General features: G+C 41.7%; 1 long non-coding RNA gene and 2 pseudogenes across 1 annotated transcript; all 3 read left to right on the plus strand.

Annotated features, from left to right (window-relative positions):
- Positions 1 to 23,370, plus strand: LOC140712382 (uncharacterized). Its single transcript, XR_012093951.1, has 3 exons — positions 1 to 340; positions 10,341 to 10,378; positions 20,939 to 23,370. It is a non-coding gene; the product is annotated as an uncharacterized lncRNA (long non-coding RNA).
- On the plus strand, positions 4,389 to 6,282 carry LOC103215737 (FXYD domain-containing ion transport regulator 6 pseudogene; annotated as a pseudogene).
- On the plus strand, positions 16,417 to 18,141 carry LOC103216769 (eukaryotic translation initiation factor 3 subunit L pseudogene; annotated as a pseudogene).
- Positions 23,371 to 23,601: the final 231 nt, after the last annotated feature.

Genomic DNA, 23,601 nt, shown 5'->3' on the forward strand with positions numbered 1-23,601 from the left:
ACCCTAGAACTTAAAAAAAAAAAAAAAAAAGGGCCTGAGGTTTCAGCCGCAATGGGTAGTTAGTTCCCAGATGTAGCAAGTGCAGTACTGCAGTTTTATTCGTTAGCTGAAATAAATTATGAGTATTTAAATTACACAGCTTTCTCATGAATTACATATCCCTGATTTGGCTGTCCTCAACTCTTCCTCGTTTGGCATAATTGACAAGAGGAATTTCTCCGGACGTGGTCGATTCCTGTGGCCCTGCTGCGCTACCCAGCACCACCTCCACTTGCACCCTGAGGCTCCACTTGCTTCCTTCTGGTCCACTGGACGCTCACAGTGAGAAAACACGCTGGACGTGAGTATTACCAGCCTGTACACTGTCGTGAGGATAACTCGGAATTGCTCTTCAAATTTTGTTAAACCACGTAATACCGTCTTTCATGGCAAACCTGCATTTTCCATTCTTCAGGAGTATGTTGGTTCTCTTGATCACAGTAACTTTTTTTATTATTATACTTTAAGTTCTAGGGTACATGTGCACAACGTGCAGGTTTGTTACATATGTATACTTGTGCCATGTTGGTGTGCTGCACCCATCAACTCGTCAGCACCCATCAACTCGTCATTTACATCAGGTATAAATCCCAGTGCAATCTCTCTCCACTACCCCCTCCCCATAATAGGCCCCAGTGTGTGATGTTCCCCTTCCAGAGTCCAAGTGATCTCATTGTTCAGTTCCCACCTATGAGTGAGAACATGCGGTGTTTAGTTTTCTGTTCTTCAGATAGTTTGCTGAGAATGATGGTTTCCAGCTGCATCCATGTCCCTACAAAGGATACAAACTCATCCTTTTTTATGGCTGCATAGTATTCCATGGTGTATATGTGCCACATTTTCTTAATCCACTCTGTCACAGATGGACATTTGGGTTGATTCCAACTCTTTGCTATTGTAAATAGTGCTGCAGGCCGGGCGCGGTGGCTCATGCCTGTAATCCCAGCACTTTGGGAGGCCGAGGCGGGCGGATCGCAAGGTCAGGAGATCGAGAACATGGTGAAACCCCGTCTCTACTAAAAAATAGAAAAAAATTAGCCGGGCGCAGTGGCGGGCGCCTGTAGTCCCAGCTACTCGGGAGGCTGAGGCAGGAGAATGGCGTGAACCCGGGAGGCGGAGCTTGCAGTGAGCTGAGTTCCCGCCACTGCACTCCAGCCTGGGCGACAGAGCGAGACTCCGTCTCAAAAAAAAATAAATAAATAAAAAAAAAAAAAAAAAAAAAAAAAGTAAATAGTGCTGCAATGAATATATGTGTGCATGTGTCTTTATAGCAGCATGATTTATAATCCTTTGGGTATATACTCAGTAATGGGATGGCTGGGTCATATGGTACTTCTAGTTCTAGATCCTTGAGGAATCGCCATACTGTTTTCCATAATGGTTGAACTAGTTAACAATCCCACCAACAGTGTAAAAGTGTTCCTATTTCTCCACATCCTCTCCAGCACCTGTTGTTTCCTGACTTTTGAATGATTGCCATTCTAACTGGTGTGAGATGGCATCTCATTGTGGTTTTCATTTGCATTTCTCTGATGGCCAGTGATGACGAGCTTTTTTCATGTGTCTTTTGGCTGTATGCATGTCTTCTTTTGAGAAATGTCTGTTCATGTCCTTTGCCCACTTTTTGATGTGGTTGTTTTTTTCTTGTAAATTTGTTTGAGTTCTTTGTAGGTTCTGGATATTAGCCCTTTGTCAGATGAGTAGATTGCAAAAATTTTCTCCCATTCTGTGGGTTGCCTGTTCACTCTGATGGTAGTTTCTTTTGCTATGCAGAAGCCCTTTAGTTTATTAGACCCCATTTGTCAATTTTGGCTTTTGTTGCCGTTGCTTTTGGTGTTTTAGACATGAAGTCCTTGCCCATGTCTATGTCTTGAATGGTATTACCTAGGTTTTCTTCTAGGGTTTTTATGGTATTAGGTCTAACATTTAAGTCTCTAATCCATCTTGAATTAATTTTCATATAAGGAGTAAGGAAAGGATCCAGTTTCAGCTTTCTACTTATGGCTAGCCAATTTTCCCAGCACTATTTATTAAATAGGGAATCCTTTCCCTATTTCTTATTTTTGTCAGGTTTGTCAAAGATCAGATGGCTGTAGATGTGTGGTATTATTTCTGAGGACTCTATTCTGTTCCATTGGTCTATATCACTGTTTTGGTACCAGTACCATGCTGTTTTGGTTACTGTAACCTTGTAGTATAGTTTGAAGTCAGGTAGCGTGATGCCTCCAGCTTTGTTCTTTTGACTTAGGATTGTCTTGGCAATGCGGGCTCTTTTTTGGTTCCATATGAACTTTAAAGCAGTTTTTTCCAATTCTGTGAAGAAACTCATTGGTAGCTTGATGGGGATGGCATTGAATCTATAAATTACCTTGGGCAATATGACCATTTTCACAATATCGATTCTTCCTATCCATGAGCATGGTATGTTCTTCTATTTGTTTGTGTCCTCTTTTATTTCACTGAGCAGTGGCTTGTAGTTCTCCTTGAAGAGGTCCTTTACATCCCTTTTAAGTTGGATTCCTAGGTATTTTATTCTCTTTAAAGCAATTGTGAATGGAATTTCATTCATGATTTGGCTCTCTGTCTGTTACCAGTGTGTAAGAATGCTTGTGATTTTTGCACATTAATTTTGTATCCTGAGACTTTGCTGAAGTTGCTTATCAGCTTAAGGAGATTTGGGGCTGAGACGATGGGGTTTTCTAAATAAATACTATAAACACCTCTATGCAAATAAACTAGAAAATCTAGAAGAAATGGATAATTTCATGGACACTTACACTCTCCCAAGACTAAACCAGGAAGAAGTTGAATCCCTGAATAGACCAATAGCAGGGTCTGAAATTGAGGTGATAATTAATAGCCTACCCACCAAAAAAAGTCCAGGATCAGATGGATTCACAGCCGAATTCTACCGGAGGTACAAGGAGGAGCTGGTACCATTCCTTCTGAAACTATTCCAATCAATAGAAAAAGAGGGAATCCTCCCTAACTCATTTAATGAGGCCAAAATCATCCTGATACCAAAGCCTGGCAGAGACACAACAAAAAAAGAGAATTTTACACCAATCTCCCTGATGAACATCAATGCAAAAATCCTCAATAAACTACTGGCAAACCGAATTCAACAGCACATCAAAAAGCTTATCCACCATGACCAAGTGGGCTTCATTCCTGGGATGCAAGGCTGGTTCAACGTACGCAAATCAATAAACGTAATCCAGCATATAAACAGAACCAAAGACAAAAACCACATGATTATCTCAATAGACACAGAAAAGGCCTTTGACAAAATTCAACAGCCCTTCATGCTAAAAACTCTCAATAAATTTGGTATTGATAGAACGTATCTCAAAATCATAAGAGTTATTTATGACAAACCCACAGCCAATATCATACTGAATGGGCAAAAACTGGAAGCATTCCCTTTGAAAACTGGCACAAGACAGGGATGCCCTCTCTCACCACTCCTATTCAACATAGTGTTGGAAGTTTTCGCTAGGGCAATCAGGCAAGAGAAAGAAATAAAGGGTATTCAGTTAGGAAAAGAAGTCAAATTGTCCCTGTTTGCAGATCACAGTAACTTTTTAAAATGTTCACTGACAGAGGTAATACAGGAGTGGAAAACCAAAAACTGTAAGTTATCACTTATAAGTGGGAGCTAAGCTGTGAGTATACAGAGGCATGCAGAGTGATATAATGGACTTTAGACACTCAGAAGGGGGCTGGTAGGAAGGAGGCCAGAGATTAAAAAAACTACACATGGCCAGGCGCAGTGGCTCACGTCTGTAGTCTCAGCACTTTGGGAGGCCGAGGTGTGTGGATCACGAAGTCAGGAGTTAAAGACCAGCCTAGCTAACACAGTGAAACCCTGTCTCTACTAAAAATACAAAATTAGCTGGGTGTGGTGGCACACACCTGCAGTCCCAGCTATTGGGAGGCTAAGGCAGGGGAATCCCTTGAACCTGAGAGGTGGAGGTTGCAGTGAGCCGAAATCGCAGCATTGCACTCCAGTCTGGGCAACAAGAGCGAAACTCCGTCTCAAAAAAGAAAAAAAATATATATATATACACATTAGGTACAGTGTATACTACTCGGGTGACAGGGGCACTAAAATCTCACAATCCACCACTTTATAATTCATCCATAACCAAAAACCACTTGTACTCCAGAAGCTATTAAAGCTTAAGTTAAAAATAAAAATAAAAAATAAATGTCCACTGACCAAAAAAGCAGCATTTTTCTCCATTCCTATTCCCTTCATTACCACCACTGATGATAATCCCACTTGTTCCCATGCTGGAAAAGCATTTAGTACCATCCACGTAAAAGAATCAAATTATTCAAGGGTTGAGATGCATTTCAGAAGACAGTCATGGCAAGTACAATGATTATCAATTCAAATCACAATTTATTTTCCTGCTCATAATATTTTTTCTTTTCTTCTCTTTTTTTCTTTTTTTTTTTTTTGTGAGATGGAGTCTTGCTCTGTCTCCCAGGCTGGAGTGCAGTGACATGATCTTGGCTCACCGCAACTCCTGCCTCCTGGATTCAAGCGATTCTCCTGCCTCAGCGTCCCAAGTAGGTGGGACTACAGGCTCGTGCCACCACACCCGGCTAATTTTTTTAACTTTAGTAGAGACGGGGTTTCACTATGTTGGCCCGGCTGGTCTCAAACTCCTGAACTCGTGATCTACCCGCTCAGCCTCCCAAAGTGCTGGGATTACAGGCATGAGCCACTGCATCCAGCCTAATGTTTTTCTATTTTAAGAACAGTCTTGACACTTGTGAATATTCCATTCCTTCTTTTTTTTTTTCTTTTTTTTAGACTGGGTCTCATTCTGCCTCCCAGGCTGGAGTGCAGTGGCATGACCTCGGGGCACTGCAACCTCCACCTCCCAGATTCAAGTGATTCTCCTGCCTCAGCCTCCCCAGTAGCTGGGATTACAGGCACATGCCACCACACCCAGCTAATTTTTCATATTTTTAGTAGAGACAAGGTTTCACCATATTGACCAGGCTGGTCTCGAACTCCTGACCTCAAGTGATTCACCTGCCTCGGCCTCCCAAAGTGCTTGGATTACAGGCATGAGCCACCTCGCCCGGCCTCCATTATTTCTTTAATGCAATAAAATAAATAAATGTTTATTTATTGTTTATTGGGGTAGTTAGTTCTCAGATGCAGCAAGTGCAGTACTGCAGTTTTATTCATTAGCGGAAATAAATTATGAGTATTTAAATTACACAGCTTTCTCATGAATTATATCTCCCTGATGATTTGGCTGTCCTCAACACTTCCTCATTTGGCAGAATTCATGACTGGAATTTCTCCAGACATGGTCGGTTCCTGTGGCCCTGCTGGGCTACCTAGCACCACCTCCACTTGCCCATGGTTCCATTATGTCATGGATTATTTCAGTAACATTGTTTTCTCTTCTTTCTATTTGCATAATCTTATCGCTAACGAGACTGAAAACTAGGAACATGCCACTCCCAGGCTCCTTGGGACTTGACACATCCTCCTGGGATCATCTCAGGAAGGGGACTGGCTGTGCAGGCACCAAGGAGGTGGTGTTGATCTTTCTATGCAGCCTGTTGGCCCTCATTGTCCTGGCCAGTGCAGCTGAAAAGGAGAAGGAAACTGACCCTTTTCATTATGACTACCAGACCTTGAGGATTGGGGGGTTGTTATGTGCTGTGGTCCTCTTCTCCGTTGGGATCCTCCTTATCCTAGGTTGCAGATACAAGTGCAGTTTCAATCAGAAGCCCGGGACCCCAGGGGAGGAGGAAGCCCAGGTGGAGAACCTCATCACTGCAAATGCAACAAAACTCCAGAAAGCAGAGAGCTGAATGAAGTGCAGCCCTCCAGTGGGAAGCCTCTGGAACCTGAAGGCAGCTGCTTGAACTTTTAGATGCAAATGTTGATGCTTAAGAAAACGGCCACTTCAGCAACAAATCTTACTCCAAGAGAAGCTAAGAACTTGTGTGTCCCCCCACACCCTTCCCTGTCCCCTCTAACACCATTCCTCCACCTGATGATCCAACTAATTAATCTCTTGCCTCACCACTGCAGCCTGCAGGCTCCTCCAACTCCTGTGATGTGTCTGTGTGTGTGTGTTTGCTGACTCTAGTGTTCATGGCTACTTGTTCATGGTTATTACTGTTAGTGAACTGTGGACTCGCTTTCCTGGGCAAGGGCTGAGCCATGTAGCCATCTGCTCCTCTCTGCACCCCATCACCTCTCACTCCTGGGAGTCTGCTTTATTCCCTGGAGAGTCTAGCTCCTTCCCTTTAGAGCATGCGCAGGAGTCTCCAGTTGTCATGGGACCTGGGAAGGTTTGCACCACTTTAATCATCTTTCTTCATGAAATCTCTTCACTTCTTTTACAAGAACCTCACTTCCTTATCCCAGTCCAACCCCAGTCTGTTCTGAAGATCAGCAATTGGAGATACAAAGCAAAGCAAGGAGTTTGTGAGCCCAGCACTGCCTTCAGCAGGCTACTATATTCTTCCATGTTTATTTTTCTCCCTGGGGAAGCCCCAGGGAGCCCCATCTGCCCTGCCTTTCACATAGCACCCAGGGATTCCAGTCCCAGGGCTGCTGCTTTTCTTTTCTTTTAAGTCAGAGTCCCACTCTGTCACCCAAGCCAGAATGCAGTGGCATGATCTCAGCTCACTGCAACATGGGTTCAAGGGATTCTCATGCCTGGGCCTCCCAAGCAGCTGGTACTATAGGCATCCAGCAGCACGCCCAGCTAATTTTTGCATTTTTAGTAGAGATGGGGTTTTGCCTGGCCTCAAGCAATCTACCTGTCTAGGTCTCCCAAAATTCTGGGATTACAGGTGTCAGCCACCGTGCCTATCCCAGGTCCAGGGCTTCTAATCTGCCCTTGGGGAATGTAGCCCTTGCATATCTTATCAGCAATAACCCCAGGGGCTCTGGTACCCTACCCCTCTCCAACCTTCCTGCTTCTGAGACTTCAATCTACAGCCCAGTTTTTCTGGACACAGGCTCCCATCCCTGAAGCTGAGTCTCCAGCAGGTGATGACTGCAGGATTCCCATTCTGTTGTGGCCAGCACACTGGAATGGACAGAGGGAGAGTAAGGGGCCTTTGCTTCTCTGCCCATGTCCCTTTGGTCAGCAGAAACAACTCCCACATCCTTTGCACTGCCTGTCAGTGGTCAGAGAGTTAAGTGAAGTAGGTTAGAGACCCAGTAGACTCCATGCAGCACTGCTGCAGAGGGTACAGGAAGAGGTCAAAGGTCTTAATGACAGTGGAAGCTCAAATGAGATCCCGCCCTCCCTGTCCTCCATGTGCCTGTGGAAATCAACCAAACCCAGCCTCTGTGGCCAGACTGCTGTTTTCTGTACCACAATCTGTCCTCTGAACAACAGAAAAAAGGAACAAAATATGTTTCCTAGTGGAAAAAAAAAAAAAAAAAACTATGAACAAAAAACAAGTAAACTTCACTTAATGGATTATTTTTAAAGTAAACAAAAATTTTGGGATCTTTTCTTGAGAATTAAAATATTATTTCAAGACTTTACATAAACTAACAACTTTCTCAACTGTGTTAGTGACAGGAGCCAATGAGTTTCTAACTGCAAAGGAAATGAAGAATATCGAATGCCAAAAAACTCACACAGTCCTTTAATCACTCAATTCTAACAGTGTAAATGCTGAAGTAAGAGAACAATTTTATGACAGTTACTTCAATGAAAATGCAAAGAACATCAGACACTATTTTGACTTCATGATTCAGAATGTGGACAGGAGGGCCTACAACTTGGAATCTTTACTTCAGCTTGGGCCAAGCACGTCTGCGCCCTTATGCAAACATCAACCACAATTTGTATTTGTATTATCGCCACCAAAAGCTATTCGGAAGAAAAGAGAAAATATCTTCTGCTTTGTGATTACTTGCATCCACGGATCTGGTGAAAATATGTGAGGCATTTAGATCATTGATCATCTCTGTGATCACAGTGAAGCTATCACTTTTGTTGTTGTTGCAGTAGATTTCATCTTGGCTCTTCAAAATTTGATTGCATCTTGGGAATCAGAAAATACTTCTAGCAGTAATACTTTCAAACTGTCATTTGAGCTGAAAGACTGCTGTTGATATATAGTGTGGCAGATGTTTACAACTTCCACTGCAATTACTATATCTCAATCTGAATTCTCTTTATTTTTTTATTTTTTATTTGTTTGCGACAGTCTCACTCTGTCACCCAGGCTGGAGTACAGTGGCGCAATCTCAGCTCACTGCAACCTCCACCTCCCAGTTTCAAGCAGTTCTCTTGCCTCAGCCTCCCGAGTAGCTGGAATTACAGGTGCTCCCCACCACGCCCAGCTAATTTTTTTGTATTTTTAGTAGAGACAAGGTTACACCGTATTGCCCAGGCTGGTCTCGAACTACTGGGCTCAGGCAATCTGCCCACCTTGGCCTCCCAAAGCGCAAGGATTACAGATGTGAGCCACCGCACCTGGCCTTGAATTCTTTTTAATAAAAAAAATTTGTTTACAATTTTATATAATATTAGTTGAGGAAATCATACATCTTCCATTTTTAGCTGTTGTTATGTGCTGGTGTCTTTTTCTTTTTGCATACCACACAAAAAGCTTCAAAAGAAATCTTTCCTCATTTAATAAATCTCCACTTTTCAAACAATTCATCACAAAGTTTATGCTTGAATTTTGGTATTTGGCATTCAAATATACACAAATAAAAATAGATAATAGCAACCACCACAAAAACTGAGCTGAGTTAATTTGGTAATCTCACAGCTGTCTTAGCGTGTCTGTCACTCACAAGTCTGAACTCAGAACTAACATCAAACTTGCAAACTAATAATCAATTGAAGTGGCCAGGCGCGGTGGCTCACGCCTGTAATCCAAGCACTTTGGAAGGCGGAGACTGGCGGATCACAAGGTCAGGAGATCAAGACCATACTTGCCAACACGGTGAAACTCGGTCTCTACTAAAAAAAATACAAAAATTACCCGGGCGTGGTGGCACATGCTTGTAATCCCAGTTATTCAGGAGGCTGAGGCAGTAGAATTGCTTGAACCCCGGAGTTGGAGGTTGCAGTGAGCCAAAATCACACCACTGCTCTCCAGCCTGGCGATGGAGTGAGACTCCATCTGAAAAAAAAAAAAAAAAAAAAAAAAAATCAATCGAAGTAGAGTTGCCATTGAAGTGGCCTGAGATGGCTATCCTATTCTTGGCTGGTATCTGGGAACGTGCATTTTGGGAAGGTTTGGGAACCTGGATTTCAGAAGGGTTCCCCCAACCCTCACTGATCAAATGGCTCCATTGTACCTAAACAATATGGTTTCTGCGGAACACCTGCTTTTTTTCTGGGAATCTGGAATTTTGATTTGTGCACAATAGACAGTGTCTACATGACCAGACCCCAATAAAAAGTCCAGCGCTGAGTTACTAAGGAGCTTCTGTGACATTTTGCATTTATTGTCACAGTGTGTTGCTTTTGGAATTCAGCACATCCTATGTGACTCCACTAGGAGAGGATGCTTGGAAGCTGGTGTCAGGTTTCCTCTGGACATGGCCCTGTGACCTCTCCCCTTTGCTGATCTTACTGTAATAAGTCATAGCCATAGTGTGACTATATGCCAAGTCCTGTCAGTCCTCCTACCAATTTGTTTAACCCAGAAATGTTCTTGTGAATCCTCAATACAGCTGGCATCAGAAGCAAATTTTTTTACTTCTCACTCTGTCACCCAGGCTGGAGTGCAGTGGCACAATTATAGCTCACTGCAGCCTTGAACTGGGCACAAGTGATCCTCCTGCCTCAGCTGGGACGACAGGTATGTATCCTCCCGAGTAGCTGGGACTACAAGCACGTGCTACCATCCCGGGTTCTTTTTTTTTCTGTAAAGATGGGGTCTTGCTATGTTGCCCAGGTTTATCTTGAGCTCCTGGCCTCAAGTTATCCTCCTGCCTCAGCCTCTCAAAGTGCTGAGATTACAGGTATGAGTCATTGCACCTGGTCCAGAAGTGGAATTTGCTAGAACAACCCTGACTCACTAAGATTTGGCTCCATTACTGTTTAGGAAAAGGAAGAATGAAAGGGAACGGTGATAAGCCTTTGATAACTGGGTGTCTATGGAGTCCTCCATGGTTTGAGAGCCACAGCTGAACTGCTTTCTGCTGTTAGAAGCCACAGTGATCTATGGGGTTAGAAACGGATCCAACCCTGGCTTCTTTGAGCTGTGCTGGATGAAGTGAGGGGGGAAATATGCACCTGGGTGATGCCTTTGTTTTTTGTTCTCTTCTCCAGGTGGGAGGTAAGAAAAACAACAGTGGCAAATTATAAAGGTGAGTATTGGGTGGCTCCAAAATGTTAAAAGTTCTCAGAGCTGGAGCAAAGCTGGTGTGGGAGGGTGGGGAGGATGCCAAGACTCTATCCAGCCTCTTCTTCAGCCCAGCTGCTGCCCTGTTGCAAGAGCTGCCTCTTTCTTTGCCACCCGTGTACCCTCCCCCATCTGCTTTCCAACCTGAATAGTTCCCACAGCAGTAATGCTAACCTAACTGCAAATGCTGGATTTACTGCTATGGGTTTAGTTTGCAATAGAAAAAAATGTTTAATGGTTTTGTGTTTTGTGGCTATTACATCTAGATGTATTAATATGATAAAATTGATATAACATGTTAAATGCTTTCAATTTCATAAATTCTAGTGGGAGCACACTGATCAGGAAAAGCTGCAGAGGAAAGTGAGTGGGACACAACTTCCTTGCTTTTTGCAGCTAGTGGGCAGCTTGGAATTTAAATGCTCAATACTGGAAACAGAACAATTCTCCAAAATTAACAATTTTTGCTACGTTTTTTGCCTATTGGAGTCACTGGAAAAAAAGGAGACAATATGAAGAGAGGCAATCTTGAGCTAGAGATATGCTTTGGAATTTACAAATCTGCTTTTCATCTCTAATGAGCTCTTGTAAGATCATATAGCTGACACTCAGAGGCTGATGATTTTCTGGCCCCATGTGTATAGTTTTGAGTTGGTCAGCTTGGACCCTAAGGTGAATAAGGTAAACAGAGCCCAACAAAACCTTGCTTGTCACTCGGCTAAGAACACAGCTGTCTGGCCCTGCAGCATCTCAGTCTCCAGTTACTGGAAGAAAATATATTAGATGTTGGAGAAACTATAAGGCTACAGGGTGATGCTGCATGTTGGCAGGGAGAACTGTTCAAGGTAGAAACTGTGGGGAGCAAAGAGAGAGATTCTCAACTGTGTAGCTGCTGCTATGTGCTAATATGGGGGTAAGAAAACTGTTAAGGAATAAAAAGGCCAAGACCTCTGTCCTCACAGAGCTTTCAGGCTAGACAGGAAAGTCGTCACCATACAAATTGTATACAACTCCACTAGTACTTAAGAGGTCTGATTTATTGCTTTGAAACACAAATGCAGGATGTTTAAGGATTATCAGCAGCCTTTCCCTTTGCGGAAATTGTAAACTAAAAATAAAATCCTAAGCCCCCACCAACTGAAGGACACTCCCCTCAGCCAATGGGACTCCAGAAAAACCTTACAACTGAGTTCCTGGCCATGACGAGATGGAGGTCAGACATGTCTCATTATACCCTCTGATGTTTGTGGTTTAGACACAGCAACTGACAGCATTAATGTCAAAATAGAGATCATAAGACTGGCAGAACAGACTTTTTGTGGCAATGAGATACCAAATTATAAACAAGACCTAAGGCATGGTCAAGCACCTTAAACTTAAAGAGTTAACTATGGTCTGACTGCCACAAGGTTTTCTCTTTTTCTCTAGCAGCTAAATAAACACTGACCTTGAGATAAGCAAAATAAAAACAATTGTAGCTCATCACCAGACACTAATTGGCTGCCAATCCCTGTCCCAAGCACTATAACTACAGCTTTGATTAGACAAGAGATTGATTTCAGTAACTTTCTCCTGATAAGAAGACCACCCACCATAAACTGGTTCTGGCTGGGTTTACAGAGGTTGCACACTTGAGTGCCTTCATGTCCTGAAAAGACCTTTTGACTGATAGGGTCTAATTATAATACATTCAAATGTTAGGTCTCCACCCCAGAGTGAACATGGGTCATATGTTACATATGTTACATGTATATTGGTTCAATATACGTGCATCAGGACCACCTTCATGCATATTCATAGCTCCTCCTGTAACCTGTTGAAGATGTATGTTTAACTAACTTGTCCAGCATAATGCTCCTACCCCAACCTATCTTCCTTCAAAGTGCCTGTCCCTGGTCTTAGCCAGAGGCATTCTTCTCAGCCTGTTGCAGGCTGTAACCCCCTATAAGAAATAAAGCCTCCTCTCCATTCCAAATAGTTAAATCTTGGTTTTTTGTTGTTGTTGTTTTGTTTTGTTTTTGTTTTTGTTTTGTTTGAGATGGAGTTTCGCTCTTGTCGCCCAGGCTGGAATGCAATGGCGCAATCTTGGGTCACTGCAACCTCTGCCTCCCGGGTTCAAGCAATTCTCTTGCCTCAGCCTTCTGAGTAGCTGGGGCTACAGGCACCTGCCACCACGCCCGGCTAATTTTTGTTTTTTTTAGTAGAAATGGGGTTTCACCATGTTGGCCAGGCTGGTCTCAAAATCCTGACCTTAGGTGATCTACCTATCTCCGCCTTCCAAAGTGCTGGGATTACAGGCGTGAGCCACCGTGCCCAGCCTAAATCTTGTGATTTTAAAATTTAACAGAGTCAATTAAATGGTTCCGTGATAGAGCGACATTTAAGGCAGACATTAGTTTTTATTGCCCCATAACGCTTCAGTAAGTTTCCCTGTTTGCATTTACTTGTCAATCAACTCACAGGGACTGAGGCAGAAGTAAAACCCACAATTACCTTACCCCTGGCTTATGTGATAAAGTAACATATTTTTAATCATATATTTGAGAGGCATCTCTGCTACTAGGAACTTTTTTTTTTTTTTTTACCTTTTAGGTTCAGGGGATATGTACAGGTTTGTTATGTAGGTAAACTCATATCACAGGGGTTTGTTGTACAGATTATTTCATCACCCAGGTACTAAGCCTAGTACCCAATAGTTATTTTTTCTGATCCTCTCCCTCCTCCCACCCCACCCTCATATAGGCCCAGTGTCTGCTGTTCCCCTCTGTGTCCATGAGTTCTCATCATTTAGCTCCCACTTATAAGTGAGATTGGGCGATTGCTGACCTGCATCTCTCTTGGGTGGACCTCCCAGGACATAAGCAAAAGACCCTTGACCACAACCACTACCAAAGTCCCTTTCTCTTCTGCCTCCAAGTTGGGGAGGAAACACAAGCCCTAAGATCACCCCAGAGCTGTGGGGGGAAGCCCAGGAGAGAAAAAACCTGAGTAGTTTTAAACTAGAATATGCATGTGGCTTTTTAAAGATGTTTGCAATATTTTTGCTATTCTCCCCTTGAGATTTTGGGGTCTATGCCCACCCTTACCAGACTGGACACTAGTGCTCACTTGTCACTGACACATGACATGAAAGTGATGCTGCGTAACTTTCAAAGTTATGTTTAAAAAGGCCTGGTTCACTCGGGTCACTACCTGTGTGCCCTTGACGACCAAGTCAAAGCTCTGAATGTCCTGAGACTGCTCTACCACCTGGAAGCCCAGGGTACCTGGGAGGTCTCCTATAGGCCCTGCAGCCAAAGCCCCATGTCCTCTGCAGACATGTGAGTGAAGTCACTTCCAGATGATGCCAACCCTTTGCTGTGGATTCAACTCCAGCCAATGAGTCTTCTCTGCAGTCCCCAAACACCAATAAGCAGCAATAAGCCATCTTTTCTGTGCCTTCCTAGCCCTGTGAACCATGAACAAAATAAAGTGGTTGTTTTATGCGTTATTTGGTGCTGGTGGTTCTTTCTTAAATAAAATAAAATAAAATAAAAATAAATCACAGTAAAAGCACCAAGAATAACACACTTGTAGGACATTCACAAGGTACAAAATAACATACACTGAAATCTAGGTTTCCTTCTTTTCCTCTTCCACAGCCTATCAGGTTCTGCTTCTGGAAGTAACAATGGTTAAGTTTCTGCACATCTTTCCAGATTTGTTAATTAAACAATCATATAGCACTGACACAGTGAGGAAGCTTTTTAAAGGCTTTACTTACATTTATTCATTTACTCTTCATTCACTGTGGACGCTCAGGTGGCAGCAGGAAGGAAAGTATTTTGCTCAACCAAATGAAAGTCTGATCTGCTCTTTGAATGCTGTTCCTTCAATCATATGGTTCTATTTTCTTGATATATTCCCAAATCTTTTTTATTTTCTCCCCTAATTGAGCATTCAGAGATGTAACGCTGTTTTCTAGTTTTTCTTCTGTTTCACCACTAAATCTTAAATTTCATATGAGACAGGCAGTGATGAAATTCCTGAGTCACTGGACATGTATATGTATGTTTGTGATGGTAACACACATACACACACACACATTTTTCTATCTAGTTATTAACCATTAAAATTCTATACTCAGAGTGAGGAAACATTACACGTTCCTTCCCAAACCCTGTCAACTACCCCCTCAATTAAATAATCCCTGAAAAAATGGCAACATCCATATTAATGCAGTTTTGATCTCATCAATGACCCATTTGATAAAATAGTTCTAGAAACTTGCAATGAATCAGCAATGATGGAAATTTGTACTGAACCATTTCATATCTAAAAGGGTATCTACTTTGTTTTAGACATGACAACTCTGTCATGTTTATTTTAGAATTTTCCATTGCTGCGTGTTTAAAGGGCTTGTCAATTCCCTTCCCTTTCCTAATTTTCATGACGAGATCATAAGAATGTGTGTGATCAGGCTGACTGATGTGCCACAACACATATTTAATCCTGGAATTTAGGGTTATCAGAAGTCTCCATTTAAAAAAAATATTAATTATATGTTTTCAAACAGCCAGCTGGTGAATATATAGTGCTTCATTTTTCTTAATGTCTCAGTGAATAGCCAGCCTTTTATGTATACATTAATAGAGGATCTCTCAAAAAAATTCAGAGATTCATAAATAAGTACATAAACTTAATTGCACAGAGAGAAAAAATAGGTACTATACATAAGTGATAAAAGAAGGTTTTATATAATTATTTTTTAAAACTAAATTTATAATAATGCTTTTTAAACTAAATCTGGAACAAATTTTAAATTATTTAATCTAGAAATGTTCAGTGATTCAGGAACAGTAGAAATGGGTGGGGAGGGCATTTCAACTCAAGCATGGAACTCCTTTTATTCTCAACATGTTAGCTTTTTCTCTCTTCACTCTGAAATGTTCACTATCAAATATATTTGAGAGACAGGTCTTTTTTCCTCATTTAACATTTATTTCATACACAGAGAATAATACTGTGGGTCTGGGATTCAGTTTTTGAAATGCAACGTATAATCTAAGTGACCATTTACCCATGTCAAAGTAGCAGCAGTTGGACCCCATAATGTGGCATGTATTCACTAGAAAATTCTAGGGTGACCTATCACTGTGATCATGTGATGAAGCATATCTTGCCTTCCATTCTAATCATCACTCTGTGAGCTTCGAGATTCAAGTTTGACAGCATTTGTCAATTTCAAAATGTCATACAAAGAGTGCTCAAATATGGGGAATTTTGTGTACTGTTGCTGAGACATGTTCACTTTCATCTTCTGATTGCAGTTTCTTCAAATAGGCCAATTCACTTGTACTCAAAATGTCTTCCTCATTTTTTTGTTTCTCCCACTCCAATTTGTCTATGGATTTATGAGCATGTTTTATAGCATTATTACTGATTTGTACTTTTGATTCTTCCACCAAGCTTTTTATCTTAAATATTTTCCTATTTTTAGAAAAATCTAGTGTTTCCCCACACCACTTTTGTACCCAATCTTTCATAGAATAGGTACAGAAAAAACACAACCACACTGCCTTCATCAGATGAGGAGGATCTTGATACCAAATACAGTATGAGACATTCCATGAAAGGGAAATTATAGACTAAAGTCTTCTGAGTATAAATGTCAAAATCTGAAACCAAATATTAGAGTGGCCTAAATCTGGAGATTTTTAGGAAAAAAATTGAAATTTCATGGTGGGAAACATAATTTTGCCTAGTTTAGAAGTTTTGAGGGGTTGTTTTAAAGAAAAATTTAAAATAATTAAATGGATATAATTATATTTATATTTAATTATATATAATTAAATATATAATATATAAATTATAATTATATTTATATAATAATTTATATATAAATATATTTATAATTATATATATAATTATATATAATTATATTTATAATTATATATAATTTATAATTAAATGGATATAAAGAGTTATAAAATAAAAATATTATAAAAGGTTATAAAAATGTTTATGAAATTATTTTGCAGTCAAGATTGATTGGGATTAGATTTGTTTATAAGGTCTTATTAAAATTAGCCATAATATTAAAAATACATTAATACTCAACTAAATTTTAAAAAAACAAATAAGCTTAAGATTTGTTCTCCATCAAACTTGACAAAAAGAATATGTATTCCTGTGTGCCAGAGTGCCAGGTCACCACATACAATTATGTTGGGTTTGCATATTTGATGATGTGTCGCTACCAGGATGCCATCTGGGTCTTCGCCAACATCCTCCTCTACATCCAGAGGACCAAGAGCATGTTCCAGAGGACCACATACAAGTATGAGATGATTAACAAGCAGAATGAGCAGATGCATGCACTGCTGGCCATTGCTCTCACGATATACCCCATAGGTATCGATGAGAGTATTCAACCCCAGCTGCAGAAGAAATATGGGGACAAGATGCTGCACATGCAGAAAGGTGACCCACAAGTCTATGAAGAACTTTTCAGTTACTCCTGCCCCAAGTTCTTGTCGCCTGTATTGCCCAACTATGATAATGTGCACCCCAACTACCACAAAGAGTCCTTCCTGCAGCAGTCGAAGGTGTTTTCTGAAGTACAGCAGCAGGCCCAGCTTTCAACCATCCCCAGTTTCCTCAAGCTTTACATCACCATGCCTGTGGCCAAGCTGGCTGGCTTCCTGGACCTCACAGAGCAGGATTTCAGGATCCAGCTTCCTGTCTTCAAACACAAGATGAAGAACATGGTGTGGACCAGTGGCATCACAACCCTGGATGGTGAATTTCAGTCAGCCTCAGAGGTTGACTTCTACATTGATAACGACATGATCCACATCGCAGACACCAACGTCGCCAGGTGCTATGGGGATTTCTTCATCCATCAGAGCCACAAATTCGAGGAGCTTAATCGAACTCTGAAGAAGATGGGACAGAGAACCTGACAACATTTACACACATTATTCAGGAACCTGTTTTGATATATTATAGGCAGGAAGTGTTTTTGCTACCATGAAACCTTTACCTAGATCAGTCATCAGCCTGTCAACTCAGTTAACAAGTTAAGGACCAAAGTGTTTCAAGTGGGTATCAGTAAAGGATCTTTGGAGCCAGGAAAAAAAAACAAAAAAATGTTCTCAATGAGATTACATGTGGTAATAATTTTTAATTCTCAAATCTGTTTCTTCTTGAAACTTCTGAGATTTATATCTCAGAAGTTCAACCTTTACTATATTTTTTTACACATTATTTACAGATCATACATCATTGCCCTCTGTTTCCTTTCCGCTTCATTGTAGTATCTTTTTACTTCACTACAATGGTAATTTTGTCCTTCATCTTTTCCATCAACTCTTTTAACTTTTCCCTCATATTCTATTTCTGCTGTTATAATACTGAAATATTGATCTGAAAGGTTAAAAAAAAATTTCTCAGATGTAACATGATTTTATCCTCTTAACATTTTGATATGTCTGAATTGATGCATGTAATCAGGAAACTTCCCATGCTATTATCAGGTTGGTGCACAAGTAATAGTGGGTTTTGCCATTACTTTCAATGGCAAAAACTGCAATTACTGGTGCACCAACCTAATACTAGGAGCCATATATCCACCTGCTCAAGGTGCTAGTTTTCATGTTTACATTCCTCTATAATACAATGTTCACTCATGGCCTTGAATACATTGTGCTTGTGTCTAATTAAATTCAAGTATCCCTTTCATCAGGTTTGACTTCAAGTTATTTAAATAGACTTTATTTAGGCACTTCCCATTCTCAAGTGTGCCTCAGTCCAGGTTGCTCAGATAGTTGCTCAGATTAAGTCAGTGAGACAGTTGGGGTCACAAATTTAATTCATTAATCCACTAAAGAATCAGCCCAGATAGCCATATTTTCAGTTAATTTCAATTAGCTGCTCATGAAGGGTTGGCCAGTTGAATGGAAGTTGATTCTTGGCACAGCCATCAAGTGGCAATTGGTTTAAAATGTCTTGAGTTCTGAGCCAGCTTGGGGGCTGATATAGTTTGGATATGTGTCCCTGCCCAAATCTTATGGTGATTTGTAATCCCCATTATTGGAGATGACTGGGTGAGAGGTGACTGGGTCATGGGAGTGTATGTCTCATAAATGGTTTAGCATCATCCCCTTGTTGCTGCTCTTGCAATAACGAGATCTGGTTTAAAAGTGTGTGACGCCTCCTCCTATCTTGCTCCTGCTCTGACCATGTGATGTGCACGCTTCCACTTAGCCTTCTGTTATGATTCTAAGTTTCCTGAGGCCTCCCCAGAAACCACGCAGATGTCAGTATCATGCTTCCTGTAAAGCTTTCAGAACCCTGAGCCAATTTAAATTACCCAGTCTCAGGAGTTTGTTTTTTGGTGGTGGTTGTTGTTTTGGGGGGGTTGTTTGTTTTTTTTGAGACAAAGTCTCACTCTGTCACCCAGGCTGGAGTGTAGGGGCATGATCTCAGCTCACTGCAACCTCCTCCTCCTGTATTCAAGCAATTCTCCTCCCTCAGCCTCCTGAGTAGCTGGGATTATAGGCGCATGCCACCACGCCCAGCTAATTTTTGTATTTTTAGTAGAGACAGGGTTTCACCATGTTTGTCAGGCTGGTCTCGAACTTTTGACCTCGTGATTTGCCCACCTCGGCCTCCCAAAGTGCTGGGATTACAGGTGTGAGCCACTGCACCTGGCCAGGAATTTCTTTATAGCAATGTGAGAATGACCTAATACAGAAAATTGGTACCAAGGAGTGGGGTGTTACTATTAAGGTACCTGAAAATGTGGAAGCAGCTTTGGAACTGGGTAATGGGCAGAGGTTGAAAGAGTCTGGAGAACTTGGAAGAAGACAGGAAGATGAGGGAAAGTTGAGAACTTCTTATAAACTGGTTAAATGATTGTGACCAAAATGCTGATAGGGATATGGAAAGTGAAGTCCAGGCTGATGAGTTCTCAGATGGAAATGAGGAACTTATTGGAAACTAGAGCAAAAGTCACACATGTTATGCCTTAGCAAAGAGCTTGGCTGGATTGCATCCATGTCCTAGGGACCTATGGAAGTTTGAACTTGAGAGTGATATTGTAGAGTATCTGGCAAAAAAAAAAATTTCTAAGCAGCAAAGTGTTCAAGAAGTAGCATGGGCCAGGCATGGTGGCTCACACCAGTAATCCTAGCACTTTGAGAGGCCAAGGCAGGCAGATCACCTGACCCCAGAAGTTCAAGACCAGCCTGGGAAACATGACAAACTCCCATCTCTAAAAATATAAAAAAATAGCTGGCGTGGTGGCATGTAGTCCCAGCTACTCAGGAGGCTGAGATGGGACAATTATCTAAGCCTGGGGAGTTGAGGGTGCAGTGAGCCAGGATCATGCCATGGCACTTCAGCCTGGGTGACAGAGTGAGACCTTGTCTCAAAAAAAAAAAAACAAAAAAAAAAAACAAAAAAAAAACTGGTGTGACTGCTTCTAACAGCCTATGCTTGGATGTGGAAGCAAAGAAATAAGTTGGAACTTCTATTTAAAAGGTAACCAGAACATAAAAGTTGGGAAAATTTGCATCCTGCAGCCTGGCCATCTGGTAGGAAAAAAAAAAAAAAAGGCCTATATTCAGAAGATTTCAAGTGGGTTGCTGAGTAACCACATGCTAGAGAAATTTGTATAACTAAAAAGGAGGCAAGTGCTGACATCCCAGACAATAAAAAGGCTTGAAGGCATTTTAGAGATCTCAGAGGCAGCCCATCCAAACACAGGATCAGAGGCCCAGGGAAGAATGGTTTTGAATGCCAGGCCCAGGCCTGCACTGCCCTGCACATCCTCAGGACACTGCTCCCTGCCTCTTGGCAACTCCATATCCAGCTGTGGCTTAAAGGGTCCCATGTGTAACTGTGGCTGCTGCTCTGACAAGTGTAAGTCGTAAGCCTTGGTGGCTTCCACATGGTGTTAAGTCTGCTGGTATACAGAATGCAAGAGTGAATGAGGCTTGGCACCATCCACCTAGATTTCAGAGGATGTATGGAAAAGTTTGCGTGTACAGGCAGAAGCCTGCTGCATGGGTGAACCCCTCACAGAGACCCTCTACTAGGGTGGTGTAGAGGAAAAATGTGGGGTTGGAGACCCCACACAGAGTCCATACTGGGGCATTTGCTAGTGGAGCCACCATCCTCCAGACCCCAGAATGGTAGATCTATTGGCAGTTTGCACCCTGCACATGGAAAAACTCCAAGCACTAAACTCCAGTCCATGAGCTTTGGGAGCTGAACCTTGCAAAGCCACAGAGGCAGAGCTGCCTAACACTTTGGGAGCCCATTGCTTGCACCAATGCCCTGGATGTGGGACATGGAGTCCAAGGAGATTATTATAGAGCTTTAAGATTTAATGATTACATTGCTGGGTTTTGAATATGCATGGAGCCTGTAACCCTCTTCTTTGTGCCTATTTATCCCTTTTGGAATTGGGTTTGTTACCAAATGCTTGTATTCCCGTTGTATTTTGGAAGTAACTCTAAACTTGTTTTTTATTTTACAGGTAGAAGAAATTTACCTTGTCTCAGATGAGACTTTGGACTTCGGACTTTTGAGATAATGCTGGAATGGGCTAAGACTTTGGGAGACTGTTGGGAAGGCATAACTGTATTCTGAAATGTGAGGACATGAGATTTGGGAGTGGCAAGGGGTGGAATAATACAGTTTGGATATGTGTCCCTTCCCAAATCTCATGTTGAATTGTCATCCCCAGTATTGGAAGTGGGGCCTGGTGCGAAGTGATTGGCTCATGGGGGTAGTTTTCTCATGAATGGTTTAGCACCATCCCCTTGGTGCTGTCCTTCCAAAAGTGAGTTCTCATGAGATCCGGTTGCATAAACGTGTGAGGCATCTTGCTCTCACTCTCTCTTGCTTCTTCTCCTGCCATGTGGGATGCCTACTTCCCCTTCACACCCCACCATGATTGGAAGATTCTAGAAATCTCCCAAAAGGCACATGCCACTATGCTTCCTCTACAGCCTGCAGAACCATGAACCAATTAAACCTCTTTTCTTTATGAATTACCCAGTCTCAAGTATTTCTTTGTAGCAGTGCAAGGATGGACTAATATGGGGCCAAGCAGACTATGGTCTCTTAGGATGGTCAACTGATTTATATTGCAAGGTGAGATCAGGGATTAAAACCTAGAGGTTGAAGGATTCTTTTTTTATTATTGCTTCAGCTCTTCCTTTGACTTAGCCACCTCTTCCAGAGCATCAGCCTTCCTGAAGAAACTTTGGGGTAAGAGCAGTTGAGAAAGCAAGTAAAAATAGCTTTCAGGTTTCAGGGTATTATTTCAAGGTCTCAGGTCTTCAGAGACCTCAGTCCGCAGAAAACCAATTACCTTCTTGTGCCAGATCCATCACTCATCAGTGCTGTGATTCTCGGCAGACCACTTCAAATCTCTCCATTTCACTTCCCTGAACTCTCAAATATGGGTTGTAGCCTTTCCTTTGCCCATTCCTCCTGGCTAGTGTAAGCATCACAAGAAATAACAGATATTCTCCGTGAGCTGTAAAGCATCATACCCATGGAAAGAAAGAAGAAAATTCCATCCTCCACTCCCCTGGAGCCACCCACGTTTCTTCTCTATATTCAACCACTACCAAGGTTCTGGTGTATTCTTCTAGATATATAATGATCGAACACTTTAGGGCACTTATGGATTGCCAGTCTTCTAAAGGCTTTACCTCCATTTCACCATTTTTAGCCTTATAACATAACATAGGCCATATTAACATTTCAATACCACAGAACAGGGAACTGAGGCACAGAGAGGTCTCTATAACTTTCTCAGGTTTGTGCATCTTCTAAGTAGGACTTGAACCCACACCTTTATGCATCAGGCCCAGTGCTCTTGGTCACTCCAATATTTCTATATTGTCTCATCTCAATACAGGTGTTTGCTTACACCGTCAGTCTGTTGGTTATGAGTGCAACCCGCGCTGCAGGTTCTTGTTAAAATCCAACTGAGATTCAGGGGTTTTGCTATGCAGATGGTGAATAATGGGTCAAACATTTAAGCTGTAAATAAACAATTACTCGTTTCTCTGTGACTTCTGGCAGGAATTTGTCAAAAGCTGGCTTTTTCATTGTACACTTCCCAGCATCTTGCCTCCAGGATATGACAGTAGATCTTGAGAGATCAAGACAATCTACAGTCCACACCAAGCTGAGGAAGAGAATAATCCACCACTGGCCTCATAACTGGGTGCACCCTGGAAAGCAGTCGACTGAAAGTACTGTGGAAATTAAATTGTTAAGTTCATTCAAGCATAACAATTCTAGATTATTCAGTATCCCATATTTCAGACAACTCTAAAATTGCTATGCTATATTCTTTATTTCATGTGTGCAAATTTAAGTTTATTAAGTCAATCATTAGTGCTACAACTACAGAAGATATATTTACAACTTCAAAATTGTTTAATAGCATAGAGTATCTCAATGTAATATTTAGATATTTAGCTGCTTGTTAAACATTAGCTAAAATGAAACGGTTCCTGAACAATGCTGCCATATTTTTTAAATTAATGGACATTATGTGAAACTGTTTTGAATTAACATAAAAACTGAACTAGTAGCACAGAAAGTTCTCATATACCCTTCCCCCAGCCATTCACAGACTACTCAGGGTTGCCATGGTTATGCTGGCCCTACAGGAGCGTAACAAACTGTAGGTGGTCTTCTTATCAGGAGAAAGTTACTGAAATCAGTCTGTTGTCCAATCAAAGCTGCAGTTACAGCTTGTGGAACAGGGGTTGGAGGTTAGTCAGTATCTGGTGGTGAGCTACAATTATTTGAATATTGCTTATCTTGAGGTCAGTGCTTGTTTAGCTACTAGAGAAAAATTAACTTGTGGCAGTTAGAACACAGTTTATTCTTTAAGTTTAGGGTGCATGACTTAACCCTTGCCTGTTGTGGCCTTCAGTCCTGTTTATAATTTGGTATCTCATTGCCACAAAGAGTCCATTATGTCAGTCTTTCTTTTTTCTTTTTGAGATGGAGTCTCGCTCTGTCACCCAGGCTGGAGTGCAGTGGCGTGATCTTGGCTCACTGCAAGCTCTGCCTCCGGGTTCACGCCATTCTCCTGCCTCAGCCTCCCAAGTAGCTGGGACTGCAGGCACCCACACCATGCCCAGCTGATTTTTTGTATTTTAGTAGAGA

Source organism: Chlorocebus sabaeus, chromosome 9 (assembly GCF_047675955.1).
Source record: "Chlorocebus sabaeus isolate Y175 chromosome 9, mChlSab1.0.hap1, whole genome shotgun sequence".
In the NCBI taxonomy this organism is placed as follows: domain Eukaryota; kingdom Metazoa; phylum Chordata; class Mammalia; order Primates; family Cercopithecidae; genus Chlorocebus; species Chlorocebus sabaeus.